Source organism: Camelus ferus, chromosome 14, assembly GCF_009834535.1.
Source record: "Camelus ferus isolate YT-003-E chromosome 14, BCGSAC_Cfer_1.0, whole genome shotgun sequence".
Classification (NCBI taxonomy): Eukaryota; Metazoa; Chordata; class Mammalia; order Artiodactyla; family Camelidae; genus Camelus; species Camelus ferus.
Genome location: NC_045709.1, coordinates 26847351 through 26859847, shown reverse-complemented (window position 1 = coordinate 26859847; position 12497 = coordinate 26847351). Strand labels below are relative to the sequence as shown.

Here is a 12497-nt window from a genome sequence, read left to right as displayed (position 1 = left end):
CAATTTAAAACTCTTCTCCAAAAGCCATCTAAAAGCAAATGAACTGTCCAACTTCACTGATCCAGTAAAAAACTCACTAAAACAATAGGCAAATGTGAGTGCTGACAAATTGTTGGTGGCAAAAAAAAAAAAAAAAAAAAACCTTAAATTTTTCCAAAAGTTCTTAGGACTTATAAATTCCAGAGCTGAGTATCACTGATGAAACATAAACTTTAAAGCTGTAGGCACTAGCAAGGGTCTTCAGCCGCAAAAGTTTTCTTCAGTAATTTGTCTCTCATACTCTCTCTGAAAAAAACAGTCTAAAACTCTTTCACTAGTTCTTATTCCAAAGCAGTAATCTGTTTAAAATATTTTAAGTATAAATATTTAAGGTCATTCCCCTGAAGCAGTCAGCTTTTCAAATCAGAAATAAAAAAATGTTTGATAATGTTTTTCCCAAGTCTTGCGGGTGTATTCAGTCACATCGTGTGCACACATTTCCTGAAACAGTTAATCTTTAATCGACAGCTTATTTCCACGTTCCCATCTACGGCAACCAAATGCCTGTTCTGTTCTCGGGAACACAGTTGTGCTTCCGGGCCTTAGGCTCTATCAGCACGTCCAGATTTCAATGGAAGGCTCAACCCTCTTGAGTTTTCCTGTAGACCCTGGTCCAATAACTCTTCACCCGCATCCGTTATCTTCTGGGCTTCAGCCTGAGTGTGTCTCGTCCTCCAGCCCCCTCCCCGGTCCACACGGTGCCCCTGCCCTGCAGCATCGGTCTTCCAGCCCACTTAGAGACAGCTGCTTCCACCTCAAATACTTGCATTCACTCATCCCCCACCCTACCATCCCCTAGACCCCAGGCACATCCATAGAATCTCAGCTAAACATCCCTGCTTTGGGGAAGGACTCCTTAACACACAGTGATCAGAAGGAAACGTTTACATCTAACGGGTCCCGTTAAATTAAGAGGCACTGAAGGAGGCATGAGCTTTGGAGCTGGTGCAGGAAAACCCCCAGGGGCTCTGGCTTCCTGCCACTAGAGGGCGATAGGGGACCACGCTTTCCCACCCCGACCCCCAAACTGAAATTCCCCCAGTGGACCTTGAAGCAGCTTTTATTTCCTTAAATATTCATTATCTGAATATATTAATATTAAACATCCAATGCTGTTGAAGAAATTGGTGCAGGCACAGCTAAGGAAATCAGTGTCTTAAGGTTTCAGACACATAATTCTAAGGGAAAGAAAGAATTTTAATTACAATTAAAAATGTAATTAAAATTAAATATAAAACTAGCCACCTGAACGCTGAGGCTGTTAAATGACAGGTAAATGCTGTGACCCCAGAAATAATGAGAATTGTGGATACTTTTCAGATTGTTTTTTTCATCCATTTTTTTAAAATAAACTAAGAGTACTTGAATCTAACAATAATGCAGAGGGGAAGTGAATTCCGTTTTCTAAGTGACTGCATGCAAGTAGCACATGCAGAAAAAGTTAAGTCCTACGAAACATGCATAAAACAGACACAAACCTGATCGTATGGAGGTCTCTGAAAAGTGGTTTCTAAACATCCAACTGCGAGGAAAATTTATTTGAAGGCTCTCCTTTGTTCCCTTCTACTACAAGTTTACAGAAAACATATACTTAAGGTAACTTATTCCATTCTTTTGATTTTTGCCATTTATGAAGGGGAAAAAATCCATCCAGATTTTTATAGCTTCCCCAAAAGGTGATAATAATGATTTCACCTAGGGCTCTCATGAAAATCAAAATCATGAATGTTTCTGCCTAAACCTAGTACCTTACATTCAGTCTAGACTTAAACATTGTCTTTCAAAGCAGAAAAACAATACAGACATAAAAAGTGCCTGACTGCAGCTCGGACCCTCACCGCGGTGGCTCTGGACAGTTGCGCATGTTGGGCACTGCAGCGGTAGGGGGCAAGACCCAGCTGCAGCTTGGCATTGGCCCAGCAGGCTGGCCTTGTCTAAAGTGCACAGAGCTGCAGGAAACCACCCCCGAGGGCACTTAAAGCCTAAGAGCTGCGGAGAACCTGCCTGCAAAATTGCACCTTTATCCATCAGCACAAATGCCTTTTCTTTGTTTTCAAACTCCTTGAGCGAGGAGGGTATAGAGCTCAGTGGTAGAGCACATGCTTAGCATGTGTGAGGTCAATCCCCGGCACCTCCACTAAAAAAACAAATAAATAAACCTAATTCCCTTTCCCTCCCCCAAAATAAAGTAGTTGCTTACTAAACATTTAAAAAAAAAAAGGAAAGTATTTTTTTAAAGTTCCAAGAGATTTATCCAAATCCTATGTCATGTCTTAAAAGACTGCAGGGAAGCAGTGAGACTGCAGAAATGTAAATAACTGAAAACAAAGTAACAAGAGGTTAGCTGGGTTTTTTTCTGAGTTTAGACCAGAAAAAAAAAAATCCATCTTTTTTTATTCAAAAAGACACTTTGCTTTAGTTTTACTCCCTCCAAAACCACAACCTTGAGATTTAAAGAGATGTGTTCTATGTTACTAGCAAACGATTAACGCACAATGCCCAAACAGTCCTTGGAGAGTTTCTTGTTACCACAGCTAAGGATGTTATTAACTTGAACTTGAAAATGAATGTGGGTGTGTAACAGGGTCCTGGAAGTGCGTGCATCCTGAGCAAAATTAGGGCACATAAAAGTCAGGAAATGCCACAATCTAGGTCATGGAGGGTTTTTTGGGTTTTTTGTGTTTTGGGGTTTTTTTTTTTTTTTGCTAACAATAAATGTGAAAAATGCAAAAGCTATCCTGACAATAATGGTTACAATGACTAATATAAGAAGCATGCTGGGTATCCTTTAGGTATAACCTTGAGAGAAATTGCCAACTGGTAATTAAGAAAATTTTTTTCCTTTTTCTTTTTTTCTTAAAGAATGTGTTAAATGCAATTATCTATTAAAATTGGGTTTCACAGGTATCCTGCCAGGGGGCATTCCCTGGCCCCCAGCACCGAGCACCGGCGGAACCCAGTACGTAGGTGCCCATGAAACAAACATTCACGAGTGAATAAGGAAACACAACATGTTACAGATTCCGAGGAAGTCACAGACGCCCCCCAAGAGGTGCCAGGAGCAAGTCCTGTTTTCAAGCTTGGCTGCAGAAATAGGTATCTCTGCTCCGGGTGAGCGAATGGAGCGCTGGGGGTCCTGCCTTCTCTGTTCTCGTGTCAGTGACTCCAAAGATAACGCCGTGTGATGGAGAAAGAACCCTGACTTAAGAACCAACGGATTTCGTCCTGGCTCCCACCCCAATCGCTTGGACTCCCCGACACCCGTGCCCTCTGTCAGGCGGGACCCCTCCACCCGCCTCCTCCCTGATAGGACTCTCTTAAGGGTCAGATCTGATGGAGTGTTCAGTTACTTCGCATTGCAGGGACCACTGGGCAGAGCACCACGAACAGAACTCCTCCGACTGCAGTCTGTTAAACACCTCTGCTTTGTCATTAAGACTTGCATGCCCATCAGGACAGCTGCCTTTCCTACAAAGCCACACAACACCTTAAAAGAGAATGAAAATGCGATGTCGTCTCTTCTTGCTATCGGTCACGACCCACAAATTATCTCATTCTTGTTTTTTGTGGCTAAACTGGACAAAGGAAAAGAAAAATTTCTTGAGTATGTAAAAAACACGACAGTTTTAAGAAATTCCTCCCTTATGTTATGCACAAGGTTGTTTGTTTGTTTGTTTGTTTCCCTTAATGAGTACATTTGACATTAATTCTTTTCAAGCCCAGGACATTCTGTTTATTCTCCCATGTCATCCTGAGTTTTGCGAGGCTGCCACGTCACCAACTTGTCCAGCTGCGCTGAAGGAGGCCCCAGGACCCTTCTCTTCCTTTTTAGTCCATAAGGCTCTGAGAACACATGTCTGTTTTGATGCCCCACCAATGACTTCCTTTCCTCCAACCAAGTTCCTTGACTGTATCCCATGGTTAATAACATCTCCCCCAACATGTTGCATTAATGGCAAGACGTCATTAATCTAGCTCAGAATCTGAAGGATCAGGACAGTTTCAAAGGGCTTAAAACAGGACAGATCAAAGTTGCCCACGTAACAGCACAATGCTGGCAAAGCAAACACACTGTTAGCTTAGCCTCATGAATCTGAAGAGTCAGGGTCAGATCAGTCCTAATTAACAACTGAGTTTTAACTGAGTTTCAGTAAACACCATTAATTCTTTTAAAACATAAGAGGAAAGGAATTAAGCAACATGTTGAAGGCGAGCTTTTGGTCGACTGATTTTAAAACTGAATAGATAAGAAAAGCATATAATTGCACAGTCAGTGAAAATAAGGGTGAACCATTAACACGATAAATAGCTCCAGCTTAAACACTTAAAAATAGCCTTCCCTTCCCCTCGGTGCTCACAGAATTGGCGACCTGTTTTCAAAACGTAATGTGGACGTATGTTTTACCCTGGGATGTGGCTAAATTATTAACAATTTTAATTAGTAGCATCTTATTTAGTGCCATCTTTACTGTAACTATTTTGCAGAGGTTTTAAAGATTTGATTTGTAAGATAGTTCCTTGCTTTTTTCCCTAAATTCCTGAATGCCAACAGACTGAAATATATTCTTCGGCTGGGAGCTAAGTTGCAGAAACAGACAAACTTGTGTACAGTTTGTAAATTCAGAGATATTAACCTTCTCATAAAAATAGATGCTAGATTGTAGAATTGAAAGATGTGTGACATTTTCCCATGTGTTCTGTATTTAAATTAAAAATAAAAACACTTTGAAGACAGATGACCCAACGTGTAAGTGTGTTAGAGAGAAACAGAGACTGACCGGATGGGGAAGGGGAGGGGGGCGTTTGAAGAGAAAAGTCGGGCCACACCCCCGGCAATGCCCCCCCATGCTCCCCACCGTGGGGGTCCGGGGCACCCAGTGCAACGACAGGGGCACTTCCTCTCCGGCAAGAGGTGGCTGGCCAGTCAAGTTCCCTGAAGTGGCCTTCCCTCGTCTCCCGCCCCAGATGTAAAACGGCTAATGTTGTAAAATTCCTGAGCTCCCACGGGAATTCCAAGCCCATGGGAGCCCCCAGGCATCCTTGGAAGGATCTTTCTGTGGAGAAGCAGATGAAAAGTAATCATCCAACAGCTGTCTGACATCCATGTAAACACTCCGCCGTTGGTGATCTAGGTCTGGAATTTCAGAAAAATAAATATGGCAGTGACGGCTAGGAAGAGCCACACGGAGCCCTGCTCTATGGATGAAGCCGGAGCCCGCCCCGCCCTCCCGGTCCCCGAAGTCCCCTCCAGAAGGCCAGCCCTGCCTGGCGACCTCTGGCTCTGGACATCCCCATCCAGGGTCCCCACTGGGCGGGGCGGCTGGGATGAGGGAAGGCAGGACCGGGCACAACTCAGGAGCCAGACAGTCACCACTCAGTGTGCCCAGTGCTGAGTAAACGAGAAGAGGGTCCTTCTGAAACGGGCACCGACCGTCTTCCAGAACCTCCACGTAACTACGTGATGGGGCACAGGAAAGGCCGCAGGAGAGGGGCCGGGGTCCGAAGAGTGTTTGACAGGATGGAAACTGACATGCGCACGTTCTTATCTGTCACCGAGGGAAGCAAATTCCTTCCTCAAAACCGGAATTCTAGAGCTGCTGACTGAGCAGAGCACCTTGTCTGAAGCATCAGTCGGCACACGGGCCAGCCCTCACATGCACAGCAGGGAGGCCCGTCCTCTCCACGCTGTGCCTCAGGTCTCTCCGCGAGGAGACGTGTCCCCAGAGGAAGAACTGCTCCCAAGTCGGGGAACTTTCATTTCAAATTAACCACAGACCTTCTGGGTTAAGAACGTAACTTCACAGAAGTAGGCCATGAAAGGACGGGAAGCGTTATTCCCACCACTGTTCTGCTAATGACAACCTACTTCCCCCTCCCTTCCAGGACTCTCCCAGTGACAAGACCGTCAGAGACAGATGGCAGGAAGGCAGGACCATTTCAGTGACTGGACCTCATACCAGAGCCGACCTCCCAGCCCCAGGGGAGATTTCAGAACTGGAAGACGGAACAGGCGAGGACATGGAAAACACACATGCAGAGAGGAGAGCAGACCATGGTTCCCATCCACCATCCCTCCACGCGGGGTTCACGGGGTTTTTCAAAACAGAAAATGGGGAGAAAAACCAGATGGCAAATGGGACCCAAGAAGCTTCAGCTTTCACATCAGCAGGCTGGAAAAACACATGATGGTGGCACATTAGCTAAATACTGCTGAATCACGTCCCCTTCCCCGCCCCCCCACCCCGCCAACATCATCGAGGAAGAATTTGACACAGGAAACGTCTGCTTCCAGAGTCAGAACCCGTTACGGCTGACCTTCCTCCGCCTCAGATGAAGGATGCCTCCTGACGCTGACCACATGCCAGCGCTCCTTCTGGTAAACTACATTCTCCTCTAGAAAGGCCAGGGCCAGCACCACTCCTCAGAGCCTCTGGCATCTACAGGGGAGACCTGAAGTCAGAGTGAGCAGGCACTTCCATTCGGAAGGTTTCAGAGCTCAGAGTCCTTGCTGTTGGAGAATTTCAACTTTAAATCAGAGTGCCTAGACCAATCACAAAGAGACAGATAAAGAGAACTGCCACATATCACATCCTGACAGGAGGCAGGCGAGGACGTGGGGGGAGGCATGGCCTACATCCCGGGAAGCAGCGCAGGATAAACCCCCACCCTCATGTAAAGGCGGGGCGCCCCGGGCCTCCCCGAGGCCCACGCTGCCCTGGTGCCCCCACCCCGACCACTGCCCCATAAAGAGCTTTGCTGCTTCTCACGTGCAGGTGGCCGCAGCGCCCACCCTGCTGGCTCTCATGTCACCCTCCGGACCTGGTCCCCCTGGCCCCCCTGCCCACTTCCCACAGCCCCACACCCAGATGAGTCCAGAGCAGTGACCTCCAACGCTGAAGATGCAGAAAAAGGAAAACAGGCTTGAAACCAGGGTGGGGAGGGTTCCAACTAGACAGCAGGGGAGGGTGGTCCAGGAAAAAAGCACGTGCGAGAGCGTGTGTGTGCACAGGGGAGATACAGAGAGGAAGGCAGGCCCCAGAGAACGTGTCATGAGAGGCATGCTGAGGGGCACTGCACAGGAGAACGGGTCCACCTGTGCCGCTGAGCAGAGGCGGTGAACCCGACCACTGATGGGGCAGGAGCAAGAATCCATGGTGGGAGGAATAGAAAGAGCAGAACTGCTAAAAAGAAAGGAAAGAGGAGAGTGTGGTGTGGTCCACACGGTGAGTGTATGAGCCCCCACCCCCAGGCCAAGTCCAGGGGCACCAGCGTGTCTTCAGATCCCTGGGGGTGGTGGGGGCATTGCACCCCGAGATCTCGGCTTCAGCTCCTGTCCCCGCAGCCCTGGACCCACCGGGGCCTGGAGGACCAAGCTCCTCAGAGAGATTAGCACTCTCAGGTCCATGAGAAGGAGCATCAGCCGACTCCATGGCCCCAGCCCATCTTCACAACGCTGTCATTAAATTTTCTGGAAGCTTCCCTGCAGCCATAGGTGACGTCTGCCCTGGAGGACAAGGCACTCAGTTAGCTGCCAGGTCAGTGCCTCCTGCAGGAGCTGCATGTCCCACACCCAGAGGGCTGCAAAGCCAGGGAGGCAGGGCGCCCCAGTGGGCCTCCTGGGGTGCGGGGTCGCAGCCCCCCCGGGCACGCCCAGCGCTCGGCCCATGCGGCTCGGAGCCCACCAGGCTGCGCTGCTCTTCGTCGAGCGCCTCTGTATTGGGGTTCAGATGCCAGACCTCTGCAGCTCCGACTCCTTGTCAGGGAGGGGCGCCCTCAAACACCCACCACCCACGTCAGCCACGCAAGAGGGTTCCTACAGCAATGCCTATGAAAGGCCGTGGGCCAGGAGAAAAGGGGCCACATCTGGATGCAGAAGAACATCCATCGTTCCCCAGCCTCCCAGGCTGGGAGACAGGCGGTCTGGGAGCGAGACTCACCGAGGTGCCTCCCACCCTCGCCCGTGAAACACCCATCAGCTTAAGGCGAGAGCGGCTCCCAAGGGCTCACACCAAGACACCCGCCCTGCCCTTCATGACCGGGGGTCCTGGGTGTGGAGGTGAGAAGGTGAGCGGGGGTGAGGGGGACACGCCGTCCACGATGGTTTCCCATAGCGCCCAGTTTTCTACCCCGAACCAGGGCAAACGTGACGAACACCTAGGAGATCAAGATCTGGAGCCTGGTTCTGGCTCTCGGTGGTCGCTGAGGGGCCTCCTGCTCCCCGCGGGCTGCGCTGGGCCCCCCCAGTCCCCTCTGGCCCCCCGTCCCCTCCGTCTCGGCGCCCGCCGCGCCGGGGCAGCGCCCCCGCTCACACGGCAAAAGCCCCCCCGCGTCGCTCCACGTCGTCTGGCAACGTATTTTGCAGGCTCATGATGCCAACCGACAAACGGGAGGAGAATCTCACCGCACAGCTCTCCTCCGCCAGAGTTTGTTTTATGTGGAGTCTCTGATCTTGAATGAAAACCTCCAGCCTCATTTTGCTCCTTCCAAAAGAAAGCTAAATCCCGCTAACCAGTGTTTTGTTGGGATGATATTCACCAAAATAATAATAATAATTAGTTCCATCCCCAGACAAGAGGAAGACCTCCCAGGCCCGGGCGTCGCTGATGACAGCGTCCACTCACATGAGATGTTCTGGGCTTGAAAAGCCCCGGACACACTATCCCATTCACGACGCTTCATTTTCTGCTACGCCTTCTAAACATGGAAACAAAATCAACTCTATTTTTAAAGATGCACTGGATTAGATGACTTCCAGATCCAGTTTCAAACCAAAAACTGTAGATTTTTTTGCGTGACTATAATCTATCGCAGGTTTAACAAGTCCCAGGAGCATGTGGCGAAGGGGCAGAGTTTATGTGGTGGAGAGAGACGGGAGGACGAGGTGGACACCGGGTGGGGGGGCTCACTGTCCCTCTTGTGCTCCAGGGAGCACACACTTCAGTGCCCCCAAAGCACAGGAAGTCGCCCACAGGGGGCCTTGTGTGCAGAACAAAATAAACCCACTTAGTATGGATCTGCTTTGAATGGCTTCCCTGTGGTGTACTGTTGATACTTGACTCTTGGATTCAAGCATAATTTTTTAAAATCCTTTATTTTCAAAGAACTATCAAGAAAGTCAAAAGCAGGTGAATGTGGGAGCCCACGCTGATTCTCACGATGACTTTGCCAGATGATGACTCATGTGCAGCATGTGGAAATAAGAGACATCTGGAAACAGTCTCAGCATCGCGAGACACCAGAAAAAACACCGTGGAAAAGGAGAAGAATGTATATTCACCCACACACCCAGCTCGTGGGAAGACGAGGCCTCAGCTCCTGCAGCGGACAGCAGCAGCCCCCAAAGTGACGAAAGCAGGCCCCTGGGGTGTCGGAATCCATGACGTGGCAAAAAATAAAATGCCACTTCTCAAGGGTTCCCCTTAAAAACACCTAGAACAAGGCAAGTTGGCCGGGGGAGGAGAGGCGTCTGGACAAAGCGTGTCATTATACACGTATGTCAGGGAAGGCGGTTAACAGCAAAACCCTACAGGGGTACCTGAAACACCAGGAGAGCGAATAAAGGGCGAGTTGGTTCCTCTTGTATTTTAAGGGACAATGAGTCCGGAAATGGATGATAAAACCCCAGCGCTGACTGGGAGTTGGACGGTATTTCCAGACAGACCTCCCAAGTGAGCACATCCCATTTTCCCTCCACCAGAAGCATCCAAAAGCCACAAACAAACTTCCTAACAATGTTACTACACTTCTAAAGCCATCATAAAGCACTCTAATTGAGGTGCTGGGAGAGCTCTGTCCGCTCCTTCCCTCTCCAAGCTTCCTCTGGGAACTGAGACGTCTCAGCTCGACGGCGCACACCCACGTCTTCACATCTGAGAGTCCGTCTCCAGCTGGACCAGCACACAACTCTGTCCTCAGATTTATCCCACCTTTAAAATTCAGCTCCTGCTAAGATGACGTGCACACACACACACAACATTTTAGACTGTCCTAAGGGCTTTAGGCACCTCACCTTTCACTGCACCCTTTTAGCAACACTGGGAGACTGCAGGTCAAAGGTCACCCCCTTCTGAGGATAGCCTGGTCAAAATGACTTGATGGAACACACTCAGCCAGCAGACAGTGGACTCACGCTAGGACCCAGGCTCTTGTTCAACAAGACGTTTTTTCCTGGACGCTACTGCCTTTCAGGGATGCTCAGAACACATGAAAATAAAGCGATCTGATCAGTCTCAGGAACAATGCAAGTATTTCAAACATGCTCAACAAGCCTTCATTTTATTAAATAAACCCCCTACTGTGTCATACACAGTAAGAGCACTTTTTCCTGCATTTTGACTTCATTTATTTCACATCTGGGGAGTAAGAAAATGGAATTTTTTTTTTTAATTTTTGGGAAGAGAGGTAATTAGGTTGGTTGGTTTGTTTTTAGAGGCGGTCCTAGGGACCAAACCCAGGACCTTGTGTGTGCTGAGCATGTGCTCTGCCACTGGAGCTATACCCTCACTCTGGGATTTCCTTTTAAATACACTAGATCTTGAAATTCTTACTAATTCAAATGTGGTGTGGTGTCTCCCACAGAGTTCATGCTTAATAAATAAATTATGAATTAATTATGATCAGTCCGATTCAGTTAATTCATCCAAAGCTTCAGAGAGTTTACACAAAATTATTTACTTTGATTTACTTGAGAATAAAATAAAATATCTAGGAAGAAACATGACACCTTTAACATTTAGAACCATGGTGAAATTTAACTTATGGGAAAGAAATTTTCAATATTCTACTATGAAATAATAGCCAGAGAAGCTGGTTCTTTAATAATCCTTGTGAGCTCAAGTCTAGTCTACACAGATACTAAGAGCACTAAGAAATGAAACAAGAATAACTGGTTGACATATAAAGTCACACAAAGCTCTTTCTTTCATTTCCGGGTGTAAATTAAAAGAAAGATCATTGAAATAAATATGGGTATAAATGAAGACTGAATTCTCAAAAAATGGCAATAATACACAATCTCTGCCTCAAAAATGAATTTTCCTTGTGATTTAAGATCTCCCATATTTCTGATCTTGGAGAAAATAAGATCCTTTTATCGAAAGGAGTGTTCGCTCCTGAGGCATCTGTGGCTGTCACTGCAACACAGCACAGCAACGGCCTGGGCGTTGAGACGGGCAGGTGGACACCTAAACTCCCAGCCGTGGAGGCACCGCAGAGTCTCTGGGGACAGTGGCTAGCGGGAAATAATCAACGTCAAACAGCGCACACGGGAAGACGGAAGTTCAGCCTCTCCTCCGGTGTTTGGATATGGTTGGATTACAGTGCTCTTTGCACACACTTTTCTCTTATTTAGTGTGTCCTTGAGAAAGAGGGGTGAAGACCACTTGCTTCACTACCTCCGAGAGCCTAATGCTGAGCGATTCACCCCTCGGCTACTCAAAGTAGCCGATGGGGAGGAAAGAGAAGATGCATCTTGCCCGGTGGAGACGCGGCTGCTGGTGAAGTTGAGGACCCTGGTCTTTGGCGATGCCCAGCACGCGTGAGAAATATGGCCAGATTCGCCCCCTGGGAAGTCAAGGAGACGTGCCCAGCACACAGCAGAGATGCTCCCTCTTAACCAGAGGGATGAATTTCCTACAGCACAGAGACTACACCAGGATTCCCTGAAGGGAGGGGCTGCGGGAGACCCCATCCCCACAATGCCGGTGCAGGGCATCCTTGACACAACGTAGCAGACTCGCTTAGTGGGTGTGTTCTCCCTTCCAGCTTTTATCCTGAACACTGGAGGACCAAGCATCCACTGAAGCTGAGGGAATGCTGGTTACGTGGGCTGGGCTTCCCCTAACCTGCCTCGGGTGAGGGTGGGGCTGAGACGTGGGCAGACGACCTCCGACCTGCTCCACATCACAGACAAGGTGGCTCCCCGTGGTCACCTGCTTAACCAGGCGGCCCAGGGAACGCTCCTCTAGAGCAGAAACTGGGGGGTCAGTCCACCTACAGCCCCACAGACATAGGCTCACTTCTCTGTGATGCTCCAGCGGTCCCTCCACCACCACCCGCTTAGAGGTCTTCAGATGGTCTGCTTTCCTTGGTCAGCAGAGCAGCGTATAAGCCACTGGTTCAGTTTTAGAGCAACGGGAGCTTGCTGGAGACTCCAGAATATTCTGAACCACAAGTTCCTCCGGCTGGACCAAGTCAGGATCTTCTTGTCTTGAAGCGCGATTTGTGCTCTGATTGGCACCTGGATTCTGGCATCTTTCTCTCCTTCCCTGTAAGAGCCTGGGCCAGTTCAGTGGCTCTCAATCCAGGCTGAGTTTGCCCCCAGTCCCCGGAGACATTTGGCTTTACCTGGGGACATTTCAGTGGCACTGCCAGGGCAGGAGGGAGCCACTGGTGTCTGGTGCGTGGAGGCCATGGATGCAGCTACAGCACCCCACAGGGCACAAGGCACCCCGCAGCGA

General features: G+C 48.9%; 1 protein-coding gene across 2 annotated transcripts in view; it reads right to left on the bottom strand.

Annotated features, from left to right (window-relative positions):
* COL4A1 (collagen type IV alpha 1 chain) overlaps positions 1-12497 on the bottom strand; it is a 128996-nt gene that overhangs the window by 61590 nt on the left and 54909 nt on the right. Inside the window, exon 1 of one of the 2 annotated variants that reach the window (XM_032496662.1) lies at positions 7348-7353. The exons of the other annotated variant lie outside the window; for it this stretch is intronic. The gene's annotated coding sequence lies outside the window, so the exon portion shown is untranslated. Of the gene's footprint in view, positions 1-7347; positions 7354-12497 lie in introns of those variants that run through there. 2 annotated transcript variants of the gene reach the window in all.